Genomic DNA, 20,193 nt, shown 5'->3' with positions numbered 1-20,193 from the left:
AGAACCTGTAAAAGGGAGCATGAATCTTTTTTTCCCAGTTAGTTATTGTAAGTTGGGAAAATCCTTGTCTAAATTTATTTTACTTCATTTATTTAGGAAAAAGTAATAAATAAATAGTATATTGCATCATTGTTCCCACTGTATTCATTATTTATAAAAAAAAATTTAAAAAGGTAAGGAAGACACGTATTTTAAGCCACAAACATTACAGTGCAATGTTTAGTACTAACTGTGCATTTGTTGTCTGTGTTCTTGTTCTTTATCTCCACAGTAATTCTGCAATTATTCTTTTTATTGGTTATTCAAAACATTACAAAACTCTTTTTTTCAAAATTTTTAACATCCTTATTAAGATATAACCCACACTATAACATTCACCAATTTAGTATGTGTAATTCAACAGCTTTTAACATATTTTCAAAGTTGGGAAATCATCACTACAATTTTCAGATACTTTTCTCACCTCCTCCCCACAAAGGAAGCCTCTACCAATAGAAATGACTCTCCGTGTGCCTTCAACGGCTGGCCCCTAACCCCCCCAACACCAGGTACTCAATAATCTATTGACTCTGCTATGTATTTGCATATTCTTAAATTTTCATATGCACACTAGGATATAAGGTGTGTTGTGTGTGTGTGTGTGTGTGTGTGTGTGTGTCTGCTTTCATGTAGCATGTTCTCAAGGCTCATCCCTGGTATGGCATTTATAAGTACTTCATCCCTATTTATGTCTATTAATATTCCATTGCATGGAATTGCCACATTATCTTTTCAGGAGGTCATGGGCATTATTACAAAACTTTTGACATATCATTTTTCATACATTTGATTCAAGTGGGTTATGAACTCCCATTTTTACCCCAAATACAGATTGCAGAATCACATCAATTACACATCCACATTTTTACATAATGCCCTATTAGTAACTGTTGTATTCTGCTACCTTTCCTATTCTCTACTATCCCCCCTCCCCTCCCATCTTCCCTCCCTACCCCATCTGTTGTAATTTAATTCTTTCTCTTGTTAATTCTGCAATTATTAAAAAAAGAAAATTTTCATAGAGGTATTCTAGTGGACATGCACTGAGGTATTGTAAGACCTACACTGAATATCCACTACTCTATGATTTATTAAAAATACTGGCTGGTACACAACGATAAGCATTTTATAACTGGGCAAATCAAAGCTCAAAGAAGTTTTAAAAATACATTGTTAATTCACACTTTTACTTAATACATATTACTGAGAAACTTGTTTTTAGTTGGTAGTACTTACAGAGACAAATTTCCAGATTTCATGACGTTTAAAGTCAAGTGAGGGAAGCAAGTATTGATCACGTAATCCCCAAATAAGTGAGTAATGAATAGATGATAAAAAGTTCTGTGAAGGAAAAGAATGCCATTCTGAGAGCATATAATAATGAAACTTGACTGAGTCTAATGGACCATGGAAAAGCTTTCGCCAAGAAAATTATCATTAAGATGAGGTGTGAAAAAAAATGTGGATTCTAGGATGGAAGCCAGGAATACTTGCACTGGTTCAAGCCATGCCAAAAGTTTGCTATGTCATTAGAGAATTATTTTATGATTTTAGAAAACAAAATAAATGAAACCAAACCAAACAAGGCCTTAGCAGGATTCTTAAGGTCTGCCTCAATTCTAATAGAGAGCCAAACATATTTTTTTAGAGTGACTGACACCCTACAAAGTTCAAGTACTGACATAAAACAATTACAAGTCCATGGCACTTTTCTCCTCATCATATGAAGGAGCAGAAATAGGGATCCTACCACCTCTTCTAGTTAAGATCTCTGGGCAGAGACAAATCTCCTGGGCTTCACTATGGCGATTTAAAAATTTTACTCACGTGTTCTTCACTGTGGCCACTTTAAGAGGAGTTATAGACCATCTCATTCTTGGTGAGTTATGCATCTGGAACTCCAGGCCCAAGTCTGAAACCAGAGATGCTAGTTGATGTTTTGATGCTGGTCAATACTTTTATAATACCAAAGTATCTCTTCAAAACACCGTATGCCCTTCTCACCTTTTAGATGAAAGTATTGGTTGAACTGTTTCATTCTTTCTAAGTTAAATTATTCAAAAGTACAGGGCATCGGAACACACTACCTGGAACTAGTGTGAAAAGATAGCAGGAACTACAGGAGGTCAGAAAGAGTAAAAGTCAGTTATTGCTTCCCCACTGCCATAACCAACATGGCCCCCTGAGCCAGGTTGTCTTCAGGTTCTGACTCTACTCCACCTGGAGAAATCTCTTCTGAAAATGAAAGATACTTCTGAGCCTGCCGTAGCACTAAAGATATGACTTTGGGTAAGATCCAGGAGGTAGTGAAATCAGGAATCATAAATTCCGTGGGTGCTTATGCCTCCTAACAGAGAAAAATACGGGAGCCTCTGAGTGTTGCAACTGTTTCCATCTGTTCTCTTTATGTGTAACTGATGTAAGAAATTAGTGACTGCCAGAAGTCACTTGGTTTGCAATTACAGTGTTTAATGATATTAGTATAAACTAGGAAAATTTGATAGTCTATTCTAGAAAGCGAGGCACAAATGAAGGTGAAGTCAACTTTTGAGATGCTATATCACTTATGACATCTTTTCTCATTACCTAAAGCAAAGGAAATGTTCACACTTTACTTATAGAGCAGATGGAAAATCCCTAAGACCTGCTGATAGGAGACGAAAGGATCTTTCACAAAATGTTCTGAATCCTGTTGAAGGGCTTTAGGAATGACTTTGGCTCATAAGGGTCAAAGGAGTAGGTGAAACAGAGATAAAAATTAAAAAGCAGATCCTATTGTAAATTAAACTTTCACCCTCAGTGCTTCTTCGTGTGTCAAAATGAGGTGCTATGATACCTATCCTTGTTTTTAGTCTGAATCCAGAGGCCACACATCCTGCAGGTCTAACTTTCACTAAGCTTCCCAATCGACAGTAGAGTCTTCACGTTCATCAAATACTACCCTCAATGCAGCATTCCTGACAAAATGAAAGGCAGAAAAATCATTCATGGAATGGATTTATTAATATGTTCCCTGAATTATACACAGAATGATAATATGTTGAAAAGTCACGGAAGCTGGGAATGGCCTGGGTGAACCAAACCCAATGCAAATAGAGATAGTCTAAACTTGTAGATTTTCTTAAATCATAAATACAGAGTTTCTTTTGCAGAATTCTTTTAGTCGGCAATAAAAGAAAAACAAAAATCCACAAGACAAGCAACTGTTTAAATATTTTGTCTGTGGGAGGTAGATGGATTTTAACAGAAATGTATTCATTTTGGAGAAAACTGGATATGAGTTTGAATGCCCAATCTGTCACTTACTAGTTGTTTGACTTACGTAAATTCCTTTGAGAAGCCATTTATACTTTTCAAAGTCAAAAATTCCAGACTGAGTATGTAGCTAAGTGGTAGAGTGCTTGCCTAGCATGCCAAGGCCCTGGGTTCAATCTCCAGTACTACAAAAGCAAGCAAGCAAACAAAAAAGTTTCTATTGGTGAAAGAGAAATAATTTCACCTGTCTCATTATTACACACCATATATGTGCATATGAATGTGAAGACCCTGACATGCCATGGGTGATTAAAAGCCTGGTGTCTTTCTCTTTATTCAAGTTCTATATTTTAAGAAAGATTTGCTATTTTAAGGTTCACTGAAAATCTAATGAAAGTGTTCTTATATAAATTATAGATCAATAAGGTCTTACCACACATTTCTGAAAGCTCCTAGCAGGTGTGTTACCCATAATGAACCCAGGAATTGTCCATGGGTCCCTGGCTTGGAGCCTATTGACATACACAAAGAAAGTGAAGGGCAGAGGTATTGTTTAGAGTGTTCCAAAAATTCTTCAGACAAATCAAGCATAAACACATGGACTATCTCCTATTAAAACATTCAGTAAAGCGTATTTCTTGGAGTCTGATTGTGCAGCAACTAATACATCCCTTATGAAATGAACTCCTAAAATGTACAATCATAATAGACAAACCAGATGTGCATATTTGCAACAAAACATTTGATTCTGCTGCACTTAATGTTAGTGTTATCAAAGCTATGGGTTATTGCCTTGCGTTCTCAAATTTAACAACTCCCTGGATTCTAAATGCACAGAGCTTCTGCACGTGGTAGAGAACTTTGGGACCACAAAATCAAGCACTTGGGAAATTCCTATCTCTGAACTCCTAAACTAATATGTGGTGTTTTGTTGATTTCTTCAGGCACATCATCCTCTGAAGCCTCTAGATATTAAAAATATATTTTATTGTATATCTCCCCAACCTAGTCAACTTAATACAAAAATCCCTTCAATCACCATTTTGAGTTTTTATGTGAACAAAATATTAGAAGAAATTATCTTTGTATACAACCTAGTTTCACATTTATTACAATTAATGATTATATTAGTAACCATTGCTTTTGCAGTTTTGCTAAACATATTAATGCAGAAAATTATACATGATTATTTTTAGCTATCTTTTTGATGAAAATATTTCCAAGGAAATGTTTATTTTTGAGTATTAAAATTATTTTTAGAATAAACATTTCTAACAAAGCCTCAATATTCCTGACAATCTTCTTACCTTAAGGGTAGAGTTTTATATATATCTTTAGCTAATGATGGAAGGAAAATAATTACAGAAAAGTTTTTGAGAAAGAAAGGCATGAAGTTTAGGTTAAACTGGAATCCAATCATGTATATTTAAATCTGATAAAAATTAATGATATATAATAAACTATCTTTTTTACTCATAAGCAAAATATAAACATTAAATAATTTCACCATCAAAGATACCATTTTTGGGTCAAATTGAGTTATGGAAGCTAAGGTATGCAATGAGTCACTGTATCATTAAGGGTTAGTAGTATGTGGAGGTTAGGTGGCATATAAAATTGCATTTGGAGCCCACAGACTCTTTAATAAATAGGTGTCTTTTGAACACAATCATTACTAATGTTTACTTCACATTAAGGGTATCAAGCTCTAAAAGACCTCTGAATGGAAAAAAGGAGTCCTCATTGGAACGCTCTCTTTTCCATTGGGAAATAAAATCTCCCATTACATCTTTCATCTCCCACATTGCGTAGGGAAGATTTTGCTCTGCATTAATCTTTTAAATTACCAGTGGGACCTATCTGTATGAGGGTGGAGAACCATTTATAGATGAGAGCTGAATATTCCTTCTGAGGGCATACATATGCTTTCCGGGACTCAGAGTCAGAAACAGTGGGTGTTAAAAGCATTAAAAAAAAAATTAAACACAAGTGTTTTACCTCCATCCTTGCTAGGGGTCAGATGAAGATGGTGTCTCAGAATATTTCAGATATGTGGTCATGGAGGAATGGGATTTCTAGTGGACTGTGCCCACCAGTTCTCTTTTTGTTTAAATTTCTTATAGTTTAGCTTCCCTACTTTTTTGATTCTCTCATATTTATTTCTGTAACATATATTAATTATATAGCAGGCCTTTTGCTAAGAGCCATGGATTTAAAGATGATTGAGATAAAACTACTCCCAAAAGAGTTGTGTTGGGGGAACTTGCAAGTAGATCATTAGAGACCAGGATGGTAATAGCTCTGATGGAGACAGGAAAATTTCAATCTGAGCCCAAAAAGGGGGCTTGCTAAGTCATGTAGAGAGAGAATACGTTTTTGGAAGACTTGTCAGTGAACATAAAATTTTAAATATGAAACATTCTCTGGAGATTTCCCTGGGAGAGCCATAAGGATTTTCTACTCTGGAAAGATAGATTTTTCTCAACTACTATTCTGCCATCATTCTAGAAGTAACTATAATGGCAAAGGAAAAATAAACACCTATGCACAAGTTGATGATACCTTGTCCAATGTGTGTACCAAATCATGTAGGACTTACCCTTGTGGGAGGGGGTTAGAGAATGTTAAGGACGCATCCTGAAAGAGATTATATCTGAGTTAAATACTGAAGGAGAGGAGCTGCTCTGTAAATGAGAAAGACAAGTTATTTCAGAAAGCGGTTTGAGAGAGCTGGGTATGTTTATGTCTCTTCCTTCCCAAAAGTGTATCCAAAGTTCTGTTTCTGTTAGGGAATATTAAAATCAATTATTAGATTGTGCTGAGGCTCAACACTGGGAAGTGTCTTAGGGAACATGGTTAGATTTAATGAGATATGGATGATACCTTCTTGGCTAGTCCACTTTTCACCACTGTTACCAAGATATCTGGACAAGAACAACTCAGAAGAGGAAAATTTTTATTTTAGGCTCACAGATTCAGGGATCTCAATTAATAAACAGCTACCTTCATTGCTCTGGGCACCACTTGAGAACATCCTGATACAAGGGTTTGGAGGAGAAAAACAAAGCTTCTCAGTTTATCATAGGCTGAAGAAAAGAGAAAGAGAGAGAGAGAAAACAGAGACAAAAACCTTAAATGTATACCTCCAATGACCTTCTGTAAGCACCCTAAGTGCTTACAGTTACCATACCACTTGGTAATCCAATTTAGTTATCAGATGATTACTCTCATAATCTGATTATTTCACCTCTGAACATTTCTACATTAACTCCTGAGTTTTGGTGGGAACACTTCATATCCAAATCATAACTACCTTAGGGAAAAGTAAAAGATATTAAGATATAATGCCCATCTGTACAACAACAAATAACTCACAGGGTTTTCAGAATAAACACATGCAGTACACTTCCTGTCTGAATGTCTGAGAACATTCCAAAATTAATAAAAATATTTTTCTCTCCTTTTTGTCTCCTAAGCACCCTTTCTTTTTAGTGTATATACTCTTAAAACTTCATTTATATGTCTGTGAACATCTGAAGAAAACATACATCTTTTTTTTTTTTTTTAAAACAGTAATTGAACAAAAAAGATGTTCCTTGGTGTCATACATTAGTTTCATTCTGCTTGTGGCCCAAAAATCTTATGCATAACAGGCGAGTTAAACAAATAGATTTCTCCACTCTTGCCTAACTTTCATGTACATGATACATAAATAATGTAAAAGGATGACTTCTGGACTGGCTTGCTTTCTCTTTCACTCATTTACGGGTGCCTTACAGAAATCTGAGTGCCCTGCTATTGTTTTATGAAAACAGAACCATACTGAGTTTTCAAGAGGTAAAGCTTCTCTGTCTGTATAACTGAGTTTTCAAGAAAAGTTCCCAAGCTGAGAATCTTATGGTGTTTAGTATATCGGAAGATTATTCAAAGGTGTAGACTTCATCATTATCACAAATCCATGATCTCAGTTCTATTATCTATTTTATTTTTTTAGGAGTCATAACAAACAAGCAATGTGCAATCCCACAATCATGCAGCCTGGGCTTGAACTTGTGCAATGATGCATCTATGCTTCTAATCACTATTTTAAAGGAAGAAGTACACGTAAAAGAATCAAGAGTGTACACTTTAAAATATGTCTTTTTGTCCCTCCAAATTCAAGTGATCCAGGTTGGGTTTGGGAAAAAAAAAAAAAAAAAACTGTTCCTAATGGTGTCTGATCTTCCTTGGCTACCTGAGTATCAGCCACTGCTATGTTATAGATGTGAGGTGTCCTCCAAAAGTTCAGGTGTGAGACAATGCAAGAACATTCAATGGTGAAATGACTGGCTTAAGATAGCTGTAAACCCATCAGTGAATTAATCCCCTGATGACGATTAGAATGGTAACTGGTGTGGCTGGAGGAAGTGTTTCCCTGGGGGTGTGCCTTTGGGGTATATATTTTGTATTTGGTAACTGGAGTCTCTTTCTCTGCTTCCTGATGTGTTGTCCTGATTTGTTTTTCTCCACCACACTCTTCTGCCATGATGTTCAGCCTGACCATGAGTCCCAAGGAATCAAGATGGCTGTCTATGGACTGAGACCTCTGAAACCGAGAAGCCCCAATAAACATTTCTTCTTCTAAAATAGTTCTTGTGGGGTCTATTAGTCACAGCAGCGAAAAAGCTCACAAAAACAACCACCATCATGAACAACACTGTAACTACCTGGACCAGGAAGTTCTCAACCAACTGAGAACTCCAGTGGGGGAGAAAATGGCCACTGGTGTCCTTCACCCTGGCAAAGCAACAGAACCCTAAGACAGAAATTCAAGAAAAGTTAACCAAAATGTTTAAGACATCACCCGATATCATTTTTGTATTTGAATTCAGAACCTATGATGGTGGTGGCAAAACAATTAGCTGTGGCATCATTTAGATGCCTTGGATGACGTAAATGGAAAAAGAACCTGAAGATGGATTTGTAAAACATGGCTTGAATGAGAAGAAAGAGACCTCAAGGAAATAGCGAAAAGAACACAAGGACAGAGTGCAGAAAGTCTGGGCGACTTCAAAGGCCCATGTTGGTGATACCAAAAAGTGACCTGGAGATTAGATTCAGGAGTAAAGGTTCTGTAATGATGTTAGCTGCAGTCACACTGTGAATTTTTTTTTTGTGAGGATTAATAAAGTGTAAAAGTATTGTTAAGAAGTCATGTATCTAGCACCTAGTACCCTCTCTGTCCTCTTTCTCTCTCTCTCTCTCTCTCTCTCTCTCTCTCTCTCTCTCTCTCTCTCTGTGTGTGTGTGTGTGTGTGTGTGTGTTTGAAGCCATGAGTCTATGCAATAGAGATGCAGATCTATTGAAGGTGAAAATGAACCAGACATTTCCTCTGTTGCCGCCCTCTATTCTTGTGACATCTCTGTGACATGGTTGGGTTACTATGTGGCACAGTAAAGAGCTGAACACAGGTACCTATGTACAAAGAAGGAGATGTTACTATGAGAGCATTTAACAGAAAGCAACACATTTGCTGGGAATGAAGAGAGATTCAGAATGGTTTTCATGAAGAACAAATGCTTGCACTGAGAGTTGAAGAATGGGTAAAATTAATTCAGGACGGAGGGCTCCATGCTCAGGCAGAGAGAAGAATATCTGAAGAACAACAGCCAAGAACATGAGCAAAGAATCTGGATTGTTGGAGGAACAGAGAAGATCCACTGGGGACCCTCAAGAAAAGAAGCACCAGAGGCTTGGTAGAGGATGAGGTGAGGTACTCCAAACATTGAGAATCTTTGTAGGATATGACAAAGGTGCTATTCTGCATCTTAAGGGGAAACAGAGCAGAGGTCTAGCAAGTGTCTGCAGCATGTAGCCTCAGGTCTGAGAGGTAACACAATGCAGTTCCAGGAGATTTGCATTCCTGGAAGCTGACTTTGTTAGCAGAATATCTGGCACAGAGGATTCCTGGTAGACCAGCAAGGGAGCTCATGTAATAATAAAGCAAATAGATAGTGAAACAATTAGAGGATCGAGGTTAGTAGTGATGCCAACAGATACATTTGAGAAACACAAAGATGCTAAAAATAAGCTGCATGTGTAGATGGGTGAGAGTAGATGGGTGGTTTCAGAGATGGAGGGAACTAGTCTAGACTTCTGACTGGGTGAACAACAACGTTGCTTACTAAAAAGAGGAGAACGAATTAGAAAAACCCACATGGCAGCAAACTAGGAAATGGAAGCCTGCTAAAATGTCCTGAAGGACACACATTGGCTTCCATCCCAATGTTTTCACATACCCACTTAAGGCACTGAAGAAAAGGGACAGTAGGTGATCTCAGGGTCACACACCTATAATCTCAGTGAGTTGGAAGACATGGAGGATTACAAGTTTGTGGCAAGACTCAGCAAATTTTGGGGACCCTATCTCAAAATAAAAAAATAAAAAGGACTGGGAATATGGATCAAAAGCAGAGCATCCCTAGTTCTGTCCCCAGGACCCCCTCCCACCCATGACACACACTCACAAACTTACCCCTGAGACAAAGAAACAAGTTATAGAGGTTAAAAAGTGAAGATACCATCTAAAATGAGGAAACTTAGGCCTAGGGAGCAGATAACACATGACCAAAGCCATGAAGCATCATTCTATGTTCTAATTTTACTGAACTACCAGGAGTCACGAAACTCAAAAAAATGGGAGGAAAATGTACTTTATTCTTTCTTTTGCCTTTCATCTCAGGGCCAAGGCACTCTTGTGGACCAAATATAGTACACTCACACTGATAATCCTGAATTGCTTTCTTTGTTTCCTTTTATTTGGTAGATGTAGTATTTTATTTGGTACATGTACCATGGTCACGGATATAAACCAACGTCAGGATTAGCATCTTATAATTTAACTTACCCAAAACTATTATTTTCTGATCTTCAAACAATAATTTCTTTAAATATTTCTCCTATTTTTTTTTAATTTTGTGTTGTCAATAACTGAAAAATATTTTGATTAAGATCAAGATTCATATCAAGAGGAAGTTTGGTTTGTTTATTCATCTGCATGTGTATATGTGTGTTTGTGTGTAAATTTCACTTTGGGAAATTTAAACATTCATTCATGACTTAAAATAGAAATTGACATAAGATCTGGATGTTGGATGCTCTAGTGTTTGATTCATATAAATAACTTGATACGATTTTGTTTGTACAGCAATCTCAAAAGAGTCTATGAAATTAAAAAATGAAAACTAGGCATCAGAAAAAAAATGGCACAGTAATAGGCCATATAACCTTAGGGCTTCTCCCAAAAAGTGGGAAGAACAAAACCTAGATATTGGGATGGCAAGTCCTTGTGTATATGGGATTTGGTCTAGACAGGCCTTGGCCTGGGTTCCATGTGGCAATCAGGTTTACACAGTATACACGGTGTAGGGCCGAATGCTTCCTAGGTCTCTGATCATGAGTTTCCTCATGGACAAGAAAAGAATAATAACTGGCTATACTGTGGTGGTCTTATGACAATTAAATGATGAGATGTAGCAAAGATTTTAATATCGTCCCCAGCATAGACAGGAACGGGCATGAATATTTGCTGTGATGAAGATGAGGATGAATATGTGCAATAAAGTGTTGGGAGTGAATACAACTTTCATGTATATCCATAAAGCACCAATTAAAAAATAATATATTAGTAGAAAGAAGACTAGTAGAGGAAGGGGAATGGGGGCGGGAGGGGAGGGAAAGAGGAAGCACCTGGATTTGAAATTGAGCAAAATATATTCCATGCATGTATGAAGATATAAAAATGAATTCCATTATTGTGTGTAGCCATAATCCACTAATAAAAAATGTGTGAAAGTCAGGAAAGATTGGAAGACCTGGTTAATGCTGAACACATAGATAAAATTTGAAAATAAATTTTTTTTTCATATGTCTGAGCCAAGGAGACCCAGGTTTATAATGGTATTCTGAATACTACTTGGACGACTTCTGTGAAAGTATACAATTTCTGCTGTGGCAGACAATGTCTCCTGTATCTTCCTCTCTTTATTTCTAGCTTATCATTCAATTGATTAGATTCAGAAAATTAGACTATGAAATATGTGCAATTAATCATTTGAATGTATATTATAAATATTCATTTGTGCTTTAGATATATATGTATATATATTTAAACTTTTTCACAAACATTCTGAGATGTTCTTTAACATTATAAAAATTGGCAAGAAATGACACATCTTATATTGGGTACACTATAATGACACTACCTAAAAAATTTAGGCAACAGTGGTTTGGTGGAAAGTATTATGTGGGTTCTTTCACTAAAACTAGGTCAAGCCAAATTCGACAATTTATGTTTTCTTGGGACTTTAAATAGTTGTTTAATCATCTGCTCCTTCTCCTCCAGGAGGCTCATCTAGTTCAGGTTTTGAAATAGATGATAATATAGACAATATATATTAAATACCAAGTACCCAGGAGGAACTCAAAAAGTATTCATGTCAAACTTACTGGAGTCAATACAACCCTAGGTGATGCAGAACAACTTTTCAACGAGATGAATAAAAGGGCAATTTGGGGGACAAGCTTAAAATGGAAAAAGTGTGAACTGGAAGTCAGGAGCCTTGGATTTTAATTTTGGCTCTGAGGTATGATGATTCTTCATTGAATAGAAACCTTGACACACAAGATTTTTGTACAAAAGCCTGGCTAGAACTGTTATTGGAGAACTCCCTGTGTGATCCTAAGCAAGTTGCTTGAACAACACTGATCTCACAGAGTAAATCCTTAAAGGAAGTCAGTGACTTAAATTAACTCTAGGTGTTCCTGAAGCTCTGAAGTGGTATGATTACTAACTCCTAATATTAAAAAATGTTTTTTAAAAATGGTATCACCTCTTTTTCCATAACATTTACTTTAAAATGCTAAATAATACAGGTAGTTGGGAGGAAGTATGAGGGAAGAAAAGTGATATTTGAATCCTAATTCAGAGATAGAATACATATTAGAAACAATTATGTTGGAAGAATTTGTGGTATGCATGCAACTCTAAAACAAAACAAAACAGATCTTTTCGGCCCTAAATGAAAAAAGTATATGTTCATTCGATGGCTGTCAGCTACCAGCAATTTTTTTTCATGGTTCACTGTCCCTTTTTCATTTTGTCACATCATACATTTTAATTAGGAGTGTTTACAATCCTGGTGCCCTCGCTACCTGCTACATCGAAATGTATGCTAGTCTGTTGCAGAAGACAGTTGTCCTAGATGAAAGGAACTTGGCATCTCAGAAAATGGGCAGATATTCATGAAATGAGCTAAAAACTCAGGGGGATTACAATGAAAGCTTCAATTTGCATTGAGCTGATATAGACATCCCAATGTCAGTGGCTCAATTTCCATATGCAATATTGATGAAAGTGATCATAGTTACCATTTAAGAGTCTTCCTATTTGACAGTTACACTGTAAAAATAATGTTATTTTACAGATATGGAAATCTGTATTTGAGAGGTAAAGATATCACACCTAAAAAAAATGGGCATTAAAGTCCAATTCCCATTGGAACTTTATACATTGAAGTTTACTCTCCAACAAATTATGCAGTCTGCGTTTCTCGGTGATCATGCCATTGAGAAGGAACATCTCTCTGAAGAAAATGGAAACATATAAATTAAGGGAGAGAGGGAGAACAAAAGAATGATATGCAAAAGACAGAATTCATGTGGAAAATAGTCTTAAAATAGATGAAAAAGAAAAGAGAAAGAAAGAAGAAAAGCAGATAAAACTGAAGACAAAGAAAATATGTGAAGGACAAGAGCTCCGAGTCCAAAGGAAAGCTTCAGAGATGGGATTTTCATGTGACACCGCAGAAGGAAAAAGTAGGAGCAAGGGGATTTGATGCATGCATGTTAAAATCCAACTGTTTCCCTTAAGGAGTGCGTATTAGTGTCTCTTTTGATCAGTAAGTCAATGTTTCAACTGTGTTATCATTGCCTTCCTTGTGGCTTTTAATAATCATTCTTGAAATAGAAGTGTTTTTACAGACCTATTGGGACATGCTCATCTCACTTGACTGATTATTTAATCCACCCTGAAGCTGTCTGTCTGTCTGCAGGACAAGGTGTTCATGCAGATCGAAAGCCAGGAAAAGTCAAGAATGAGGCTGACATCTTACAGCAAATTAACTTACATAATGGCCCTGTCAATCCGCCCTCCCCTCAAATACCATTGTCTTGGTTTATCCTGAACTCGGATCAGTTTCTCCTTGGGTTTGCTTTCTTTCTCACCATCAGTCAGTTATCTCAGTAATCACAGCTTCTTTGAATGTCTATTAAGTGCTTGGCATAAATAAGTGTCATAAGGAATATAATGAATATTTCCACCACCTGGAAGGATACTAGTAATGTTAGGTATAAAGACAGCCGTGAGTACAACAGCCATTGAGCCAGACTACGTGGGGGATGGCAAAGGTCTCTGAAATGTTGCACACTTGTGCTGTATTGGGTCATAGAAGGCAGGTTCCCTTGAGTTGAGGAAATCAAGACACTTCACAGAGAACATGAACTGGCAGAATTCCTAAAGATGAGACTGATGGAGTATGTCATTTCAAGATTGAGGAAGCATATAAGCTTATTTAGCAAGGGGACTTGATCTAATTGTCCAATTCCAAATGATTTTTAGTGGTTGTTGTAAGTGCTTCCCTGAGATAAATCTTAAGAATGCAGCCATGCTCAGTTTCCATCAATTAGATGTGTCTGCCATGGCCATGGCTCTGCAGAGGTATCTGTGTTAACTGCTATATTCAAAGAATTCAAAGAATCCAGTGAGCCAAATCACCAAGTGAGGAGCATGTGAAGAGGAAGTTTCACACAGGAGGTTAAGAGGTTGGTTAGCTAAGGGAATTGGGGAGCAAATGTTAAAGGCTGTAAATGTCAGGCTGAAGAAAGTATACACTGTGAGAAAATTATACACTCACATATATATATATATATATACATAATATATATATATATATATTTGGACCTCACTATATGTTAAAATCTAGTAGGAAAAAACTTGGTTTTACTTAAATCCTTATATATTCCATCCACACAGTTTAGACACTGTCGATAACTTATTTCCCAAATGCTTACAATCCTTCAGTTTTATTTCCTTACTGCATATTGCTCCATGTACAGTCCATACTTTTTTAAAAATCATGGGTGTCCCCTGTTTTCCTGAGTGTATTAGTAGCAATGATTGGACAGATACCAGATATTTTGAAAACATTGCACTGTCCACTCTAAATAAAATAATCTTGGTAAACAATGTGAAGGGGGCAGAGGTAGCAAAGATTTCTTAATGGAGCCTCACTGTCAACAGGTGGACCTTGGAGATGAAGCAAGATGTTCTTATGCAGAAACTGCAAGGGATAGTGAAGAAGAAATAAATAACTCAAGAAGTAAACAGATGTCATGAAGAAAGGAAAGAGCAATGGATGATGTTGCATGCATGCTTGACAATAACCAAGATTGCATGTTATAGAATTGCCTACACAATTTACTGATGTTTTGGACCCCATCACCATGGTGCATTTGATAAATCTTCTGAGCATGGAAGTAGGCGTTGTGAAAACATAATAAATATAGACTAATTCATTGACTTGAGAATCCCCTCTCCTGAATCTACTAGAAATGTGCTATCCTAATGTTTTAGCTTGGTTCAGGCCCTCCTGTGATTTTTTCCTAGTATTGTAGTACTATGTAATGGTTAAAGGAAGAATCTCTGGAGCCATCCTAGCTGTGCAATCATGGGCAAGTTACTTAAGCTCTCCATACTTCACACTTCTGACCTGTATATGGGACAATAAGAAAACCTGTGTCTTAGGGTGTTCACGACCAGTCAAAGAGTTAAAGCATTTAAATATTGCTATTTTATTTGTGTTATTCCTTTGTTAGTTGCAATTATTTATCAAAATGGTATTGCTGCTTCCCATTGCACCTTATCGGATCTACAGATTGCCCAACTTCCAGGGCTATATTTTAAACAGCTATCATGAAGCTGATATATGTACACCTACTAGATATTTTTCGGCATGAGAGAGGTTCAGTAGATTAATGTCCAAGTTTCTTAGGCTGCAAGATAAAGGTTGCCATGAGCTGGCTTATTTAATTTCCTTGGCACATGGTTTACCACTTTTCTTGAACTCTGCCATGTAGCTTTCACTCTAGCCACCTTGGACTACTTGTCAGAAGTGACCCCCAAGGTTAGAAGGTCGCAGAGACATTCAGAGAGGCTAAGCGACATTTGCCCGGATATTCTCTGACTCTGAAACCTTCCCAGTTTCCATCAATCCATTCTCTGCAGCAATCCTTGAGAGCTGTCTTGTATGAAAATCATGTACTCTCATTGTCTGTATCTGCCACTTGACTGAGCTTTTGAGGGCATCTTCTCTCACTCATCTCTCAATTATATGCACCTGGTACTAAGTAGGGACCAACACGAGATTTAATGAATGCTTGATGAACTGGATAGTCATGTAGATGTATTTGTATATACTTATTTATACATGAATAAGACACTGACTCCTCATGGATTAATCAAACCAAACACTATTACTGCTAAGCACTCACATATGGCCTTAGATCTTAATGAGAAATGCTCCTGTTGAAATTTTCAAAGATATTGGTGAGCTAAGCAAGGCTGTCTATGGATGAGAATGTGCCCCCACCTTTTTATGGAAAGTGGCAGGTAAAATGTTAGACTCAACATTTTATTAAAAATGGGAAAAATTTTTTCCTTGCCTTCAGTCTCACCCATTACCGTAAATGATCATAATGCAGTTGTATGTGTTAACACAGTTTTGTCACATATGTTTCATGTTATTAGAATTCTAATTCAACCCAGGAAGATGGTGGGACAAAGAGTTGTTTCTCCAAAATTATTCATGAAGAACCCAAGGTTCAGGAAAGTTAAACTGTTTTACTGAGGGGTAGCTGATGTGGTGACTGTGGAAGAAGTAAAAGCTCTGAATAGATGTCAAAGTGACATTGACAAAACACTGCTGTAATAAATTAGCATTCCCATCCTGACTGACTCAATCAGCAGGAACAAATTCACAGGGTAGGTAGAAAAGGGAATGGGGAGGACCCTGTTATAGTTTGTTAAATAATGACTACTAGAAACTCAAGGGAAAAAAAGGAAGGAAAGAAAGAAAAAAAAAACAATACAAAACAACAAAGGAACAATAGCTATAGTAATTTTTAAAGGCTAGATACCTAGTAAGTGATAGGACCCAAAATGTATCCCAGGGACTGGGGCTGTAGCTCAGTGGCAGAGTGCTTCCCTAGCATGTGTGAGGCCCTGGGTTCGATCCTCAGCACCACATATAAATGGACAAATAAAGGTATTCTGTTCATCTCTAATTATAAAAAAAAATTAAAAATGTATCCCAGAATTTTTGTGTCCAACTGATAGATTTCCACAATGCCTTCCAGAATCCCATATGTCACATCTGGAATAGACAGGAAGTATGCACAGCTTATAATTAAGATTATCACTACATAACTTCCCTGAACTCCAAGGCCCTGGGCACATAGTGGCAAGTCAAGGATCTCCAAGGGTCCAGATTGTGCACAGGGTTTAACATTTCTCAGTCTGTCCCTGTGTCTCTCCACCCTTCTTTGTAAAATGTTTCTTTCCCTTATTCAATAGAGTGTTAGTAATTCAAACAAAAGGAAAACATAAGTGGTACTTCAGTATTAAGTCCGCTGGGACTTCCGTGATTTATATTCTCTTTCCTCAGCAATATTTGCTATAAAACTACTGAAGGTAATATTTAGAGGAAGTGGATATTTTGCCACAATATCCCTTCCTAATCCTCAGAGCATTTCCTTGATATCTATCAGCAGTTCATAAAGACTTTAACACTTTATGAGCGATATGTTGACTTCCTTTTGCAATGGCAAGGAAAAAATAATAAAAATAAACTTTCATCAAAGAGGACCACAATGCCTCCCCAAATGAAATTGGGTAATAAACCAAATAAAATAGGCACACACACACAAAAAAAAAAAAAAAATGGAAGCAGGTTTTAGTTTGTTTTCCCATACTCCAGCTCCAAACCTGTACACTGGGAAGATTTATTTGATTTATTTAGTTCAGTCTTCTCTGAATAAAAGAAACTATAGTGGGATTTTCATCAACTTATGTCTAGGATGTTAACTGAAGGTGATGATTATTGTTTTGAAATATTAGTGGGAGGAAGCAGGGAGAGATACAACAATATAAAATATAATGTTTCAGGTTTGTACCTGAAGACAAAAAGCATTTCTGCAATGTCCACTGGAGCAGGTTATACTGTTCCAATACTTTATAACTCCCAGACCTGACACTTATATTTTTAAGAGTTGATTTTATAGGAAATCAAAGTAGAGATATCTGGAACATTTGAAATTGAATAAAAACTTCAAGCTCAGGAATACTACTTTAAATGTGTATGCCTCCAAGTTTAAGAGGACAATTTACTTGTAATGGTACTTTGAAAAGATGTTGATTTAATAGAGTTTTTTTCCCCTCCTCAAGCTGAGCTGTAGTCATTTATATAGTTATGTTGCTTTTCTTTTTGTCTGCACACCATCTGCGTGGTATAATATTTTAATCAACTCACTTCTTTAAAAATGTAAAATAAACATTTGTTTTAAAAGGGAACCTTATATCCATACCTAAAAATAAGAATGTTATTTTTGCTTGCCATAAATGCAAGGTAAACTTGGAAATAAATTGAATGAACGCAAAACAATGTTCTGACAGCCTAACAAGGCACTGGGTGTCTGCTTAAGGCTCTGAGTCTGAGGCCAGCATTCAGCTTGTTAGAGAGATTGGCACTGGCAGGGAACTAAAATGTTCTCTCTTGACAAAATCAGGTTGAAAGAGAATTAGAAAGTGAGCAACTTCTCCACCTATTCATTTTCCATGTCTGTGACCCATGTCTCATTAGAAATCACCATAGTGTGGGCCACCATTCATAGTATAACAAACACCGGGGCCCCCTAACTAGTGTGAGCTAGAACCAAACCATAAGTAGAAATCTTAATACTTGGTGCTTACCAACCTGGGATTTGGGGTAACCAATATCTCTTTTTTTGTGTGTCTCACATCCTTCATCCAAAAAAGAGAATTAATAACATCTCCATCATCACATGGTTCTGTGGGTTAAATAGAGTAATCAATTCAAATTACTATTAACTTTCCATGCTTTCCCCCGCCCCCGCCATTCTATTTACAAACATGAAGACTCCGTCCATTCTACCCCATGTCTTTACCCTTCACATCTCCCTCCTTTACAAAGAAAACCTATTTTGTGTAGCTCACCACCCCTCAGTTTTTCTAGACTCCTGTGAGGCTGTTGTTCTTCTGAATAAGTCACATCCAATAATCCAATAAACTTCTTAACTCTATCTGCCATTGTTTTGAGAGCTTCACTAGCAAATAGATGAATAAGATGATAGATAGATAGATAGATAGATAGATAGATAGATAGATAGAGAAAAGAAGTGAAGGAAAATGGCAACAATGTAATAAAATATACTATAAATACTTCTGGGTAGGGGTAAGTGGAAAGATTTTGAAAGCAATATATTCTGCTCAAAAATGAGACTTTGAAATCACATCATTTAAGTAAAAGATCATGAGAAAAAAATAAGTTCCTCTTCTTAAGACAAAAACAGCTTTAAAGTCCCATCAGGCTCTTTCAGAAAGGCTTCTCAAACATCAAATACCTTTTGCAAAACACTTCATTGATTTAAGTGTAAATTAATCAGGAATGCATGGATTCCATCTCCCTTAGAATACACATGGATTTTTTTTTTCATCCAAATGCAAACTGCCTTTCCTGTTCTCCATCACTTCACAGTCTGAAAGAGTTTCTTTAGGTGCTCAAGGCTGACTCAAAAGCGCTCAGCCTTGCCCTTGATCCTTCCAAAGTGGGAACTTTGCCATGAGACTTCTGTGGTCTTCTGTGTGCATACTAAAGGAATGCGCTTTCTTATAATTCTTTACAGAAAAGAAGTAATTAATAAGCAATGTGACCTTGGTAATCTTTCCAGGCTGTAGTGCCATATTGTGCGAAAAGCCACTGTATTCATGTACTTCTGATTTGTTTTCCATCTTCAGTATTTGACTAGATGTCTCTGAATTCCTCATCTTAAAAATAAATGGGGGTACAGGACAAGATCTCTTTATCTTACAGCTTGCTGAGGGATAGATATAACATAATAAATCGATAAAAACATATTGAGCATCGTTTTCATGCTACCAGGGATTCAAAAACAAATGAACAAAATACTTTTCTTTATTCTTAAAGGAAACTCTGAGCTCCAGAGAAGGACAGCACTCTGGGAATCTATTTTAGAGCTCCTTCAGATAAGGTGACATGTGTGTCTAATGGTAATGGAGACAGTACACTCTGCTGGAGGGATCACTTACTTCCTGGATGGAAATTGCTTTGTCAACGCTCAGGTACTAAATTATGAGGCTCTAAGGAGCAGATGGATTCTCATTAATCCTGGGTGTCATTATAATTATTATTCTTACTACTATTACTATAAAACAAATCACCATGCGATCCGAATTGTTTCCCTATGTTCACTCTTAATTGTGTCAGTTGGATGCAGTTTTGATATTTTTCAATTGTTCAGCGTTTTCGTCTGTTATCTTCGCTGTTCTATTTCTGTTCTAGGGGATTGAGTTTCCTGGTTTTGTTGCTTTTCACTTTGTTTTGCCATCCTCTCTTCTCCCCTCTTCCTTTTCCAGTGAAATCTGTTATCTTCACTGAGCTCCCCACACCAATCTGCTGGGCCATCTGATTTTTTTTCTAACTCCAAATCTGGGTCTATTTCTAGCTAACTGTTGACAATAATACCATAGTTATCTTTGCACTCATA

The 20,193-nt window shown here is 36.7% G+C and overlaps 1 pseudogene; it reads left to right on the top strand.

The window, feature by feature from the left end:
• The first annotated feature begins 7,980 nt into the window (after positions 1-7,980).
• On the top strand, positions 7,981-8,376 carry LOC113185487 (small ribosomal subunit protein eS24 pseudogene; annotated as a pseudogene).
• Positions 8,377-20,193: the final 11,817 nt, after the last annotated feature.

This window comes from Urocitellus parryii, chromosome 15, assembly GCF_045843805.1.
Source record: "Urocitellus parryii isolate mUroPar1 chromosome 15, mUroPar1.hap1, whole genome shotgun sequence".
NCBI lineage: Eukaryota > Metazoa > Chordata > Mammalia > Rodentia > Sciuridae > Urocitellus > Urocitellus parryii.
This window is presented reverse-complemented; position numbering and strand designations above follow the sequence as displayed.